Here is a 4,128-nt window from a genome sequence, read left to right as displayed (position 1 = left end):
ATATATACATATATATATATACACATATAATAGACATTATTTTACAAAGTAAATCAACAAACAAACAAAAAGTTGTATTAACAGTTGTTTTAACGTCGTTCAAACTTTTCTTTTTGGAATGGAAATAATTCAAAAATACATAAAGTTATTAGAACATACTTTATTTTTTTAAATAATACTTATTTGTGCTGATATTCACTAAGATGCAGATTTGTGCTGATAGTTCACTAAGATACGCGATCATAGCATATCCTAAAAAATAAAATCAATAGACATTAGCATCAGAATTATAAATTGAGAACAATACGTATTATTCTATACTACAACCAATTTTGCCGTAATCTTTTCTTAATATTTTCTTATTAACACGTATTGTTGAGGAACAGATAATATGTTATAATTATACCTGGGTCAAGTTTTAAGAGAGAGGTATTAATTTTTTTATATTATGTATTAATTTATGTTATTTGCAGTTTTATATCTTACTAAAGAATTATATGGATATTATATATATATATATATATATGGCTTTGGTATATTTTGTGGACATTTTTATACATGCCTATACTTAGAAGCAGTATGTGTTGTTCACTCAATATAGCTATGTTTTACAATCATCTATACCGTTTTTCTCGAAGCTATAAGTGATTTAACGTGTACGGTCTATTTCAAGGACATATATATATATATTAATAAGTAATGGGTTAATATGGGGTCGCGTATACATATATTACGTATGGATTATTATGGGGACATGGATATATAAATTGAAATAATTATGTTTTCCAATATGATTTCAACCCAGCAACATCATCCTGTAGCTATAATCGATAACTATACTATGTTTCGTATAATATTAACTGTTTTATACGGATGGGTATTTTTGAGGACTTTTTAAATATGTGTGTATATACTTCAAAAGTCCTCAAAAATACCCATCCGTATAAAACAGTTAATTTTATGAGAAATATAGTATAGTTATCGATTATACACAAAGATGGAGAAGATATAAGAAAGGAAAAGGAGACATGAGGAAGACAATCATAAGGCGTTTGTATTCCAGTACATAACATCCATACACAAACGCCTGATGATTTATAAATTAATTTCTAAAGACTCCTTAATAATACAAAATGGTTGGATACAACAGGGCAATAGGAGTCAAGCACGATTCTTGTGCAAACCGAACGGTTAACAAAACAACTTTATTAATAATTAATTCGCTTACACGTTTCGATTTACTTTTGAGCCATCATCAGAGACAGTATGTTGTAATTACAAAAAAAATTTTTTCTTACAAACTAATTAATTTCAGTGAGCATTCTTCGTTACATTAAGATTAAATTATTAATGATTCAGTTTTGGTTTTGATATCCGTTTGAACTATAATTAATTTCAGAATTTTCTTTCTTTCTTTTTTCTTTCTCTTTGCGTTTAACGTTTTAAGTGTATTAAAAATTATCCATTTATTTCAACATAGTTGACACTGATTCACTGAATAGTCGAAGACTAGTTTTTGACTAAACCTATAGAATTTAAGTGTTTGCGATATGGTGAATTTTTGTTTTAGTGAGCTACTTTCTATTGTTTTACAATAAATCGTTTTTGTGCTTCAAAAAATTTACTTTTTAATAAATTTAATACATTTTAGATTGTTGTTATAATAAAGTTTATTTTTATATTATGGTTTCCGTTAATAGGTTAATAGGTGGAAGTGGCTCACTGAAATGAATTAGTTTGTAAGAAAAATTTTTTTTGTAATTACATCATACTGTCTCTGAGGATGACTAAAAAATGAGCCGAAACATGTAAGTGGATTAATTATTAATAAAGTTGTTTTGTTAACCGTTTTGTTACCGTGCTTGACTCCTATTATCCTGTTATCCAATCATTTTGCCTGATGATTTTATACCTTTACATTCCTTCTAATGCCTTCTTATTCTTTATCATACCTTCTTTGAGTATTATATATATACGCATACATCTTCGTGTATTAAGGTATTTATTTCCATGTGCACATACTTTAAAGAACTTTAAAACGAAAAATATAACCGTGACAATTTTATATATATCTAAGGTTGGTATTCATAGTCGATTCTTATTACAAGACTGTCTTAACTAATGTCTTAAGACGCTAATGCAGCCCTGTGATTGGTTCGTGACACTTCAAGGGTGAACTTAAGACGGTCTTGAATATAAGTATTAATAGTGCCTATGTTATTATATGTATAACAATACACATAGGACGTATTGTGTCCTTACATTAACCCATTACTTGTTAATTTAAATATATAATAAGTACGTCCTTGAAATAAACCATACATATTAAATTATTCGTAGTTTTTAGAAAAACAATATAGTCTATAAAACATAGCTACATCGATAAACGATATTTACTGTTTTAAATAATCCGATGCATAATTCGGACTCAATACCGACAGCACAAACCGTCGGACAGCGCAAGGCAGAAGTTCTAAGCAATCTTTAAGTCATAATCGGTGAAATTGGCCAACAACCAACTTGAACGACTTGGTTAAGACTTCTGACGTTCTGACTTGCGGCTTATTGTAGAAGGCCCATAACAATAACCTTAAGACGTGAATTTAAGCCAATGAGTCAGGATCTACGTACTCTAACGATTTTAGATCTACGTACTCTAACGTAAATAGAAATAGCAGTAAACTTATCCATAAAGCGAGTTTCAATCGGCTAAAATTCACCTTATTGCGAGATTAGTTTACTGTTATTTCCATTTCCGTTAGATTATGTAGACCTAAAGCAATATCCTGATTGGCTCATCGGTTTAAGTTTATGTCTTACAGTCACTGTTGCGAAATTTTGTGTGCGGCAGCCCTAAAGGAGCACTAGGGTGATGTTTCCGAACGCGGCCCTAATGAGCGCATTGGAGTGAGTAGGAGCTATAATAGGAGCATATTGCAGCATGTTGGAGCATGCGATGCGAACAAACCTATAAATTATAACCAAGAAATAAATGAAGGGAATCAAATTTGTTGTTAAAAATTGGACTCATAATCTTGCAACAAGGTGAATTTCAACCGGTTGAAACTCGCCTTATGGATAAGTTTACTGCTATTTCTATTTCCGTTAGAGTATGTAACTCTAAAGCAGTATACTGATTGGCTCAATGGCTTATGTTCACGTCTTAAGGTTACTGTTACAGAAATTTTGTCTGCGGCAGTCCTTAGGACTGCCGCACACAAAATTCCGTAACAGTATGCGTAAGGTGTAAACTTAAGCCGATGAACCAATCAGGATACTGCTTTAGATTACGTAATCTAACGGAAATGGAAATAACAGTAAACTTATCCATAACCTCGCAATAGGGTGAATTTCAACCGATTAAAACTCGCCTTATGGGTAAGTTTACTGTTATTTCCATTTCCGTTAGATTATGTAGACCTAAAGCAATATCCTGGCTTATCGGCTTAAGTTTATATCTTAAGGTCACTGTTGCGGAATTTTGTGTGCGGTAGTCCTAAAGCCCATGACACGTACAAGAATGTAAGCCCAGATCTACAAATAGGGTCAAGCCTTAAGCCATAAAAAATGGGCGAATCACAGTCGCTTATTCTTCTCGGATTCGACTATAGTTGGTCAATTTCTTACGGCTTAAAACACCTATTGTAGATCCGAACTTATCCCGGATCTACAATAGGTGTTTTAAGCCTTAAGCCGTAAGAAATTGACCAACTATATAGTCCAGTCGTCAGAGGCAAAAATACCACTGAACCTCTAAAAATGATCCGACCTGGCTGACATTTGGTATGAATGTCCATTAGTAGTCTCCAAAAAAGATGCAAAAAAGTTTACCACTTGTACCCCCGGGCTTCGTCAGAAATTGCCCCCTAAAGGGGGTAAAAAACGGAAAACATCGATTTCCCAGAAATCTGTGTATGGAAAAAAAAAAGTTTCAAACAAAAAATGTAGCTGACACGATTTTGAACAAAAAAGTCCCTTACCACTTTGCTTGTAAAGTGAACCGGTTCCTCAGAAATGAGCAACCTTTCATAGGGTGAAAAAGGAATAGAAGTGGGGCGATTTCTGTAAAAACTGGCGAATATAAAAAGGAGCTTATTTGTTACTAGATGATTTAACATCTGATCGCCC

This window comes from Trachymyrmex cornetzi, unplaced genomic scaffold (genome assembly GCF_001594075.2).
Source record: "Trachymyrmex cornetzi isolate Tcor2-1 unplaced genomic scaffold, Tcor1.1 scaffold1841, whole genome shotgun sequence".
Taxonomy (NCBI): domain Eukaryota; kingdom Metazoa; phylum Arthropoda; class Insecta; order Hymenoptera; family Formicidae; genus Trachymyrmex; species Trachymyrmex cornetzi.
The sequence above is the reverse complement of the archived record's forward strand: the minus strand, read 5'-3'. Positions refer to the sequence as shown.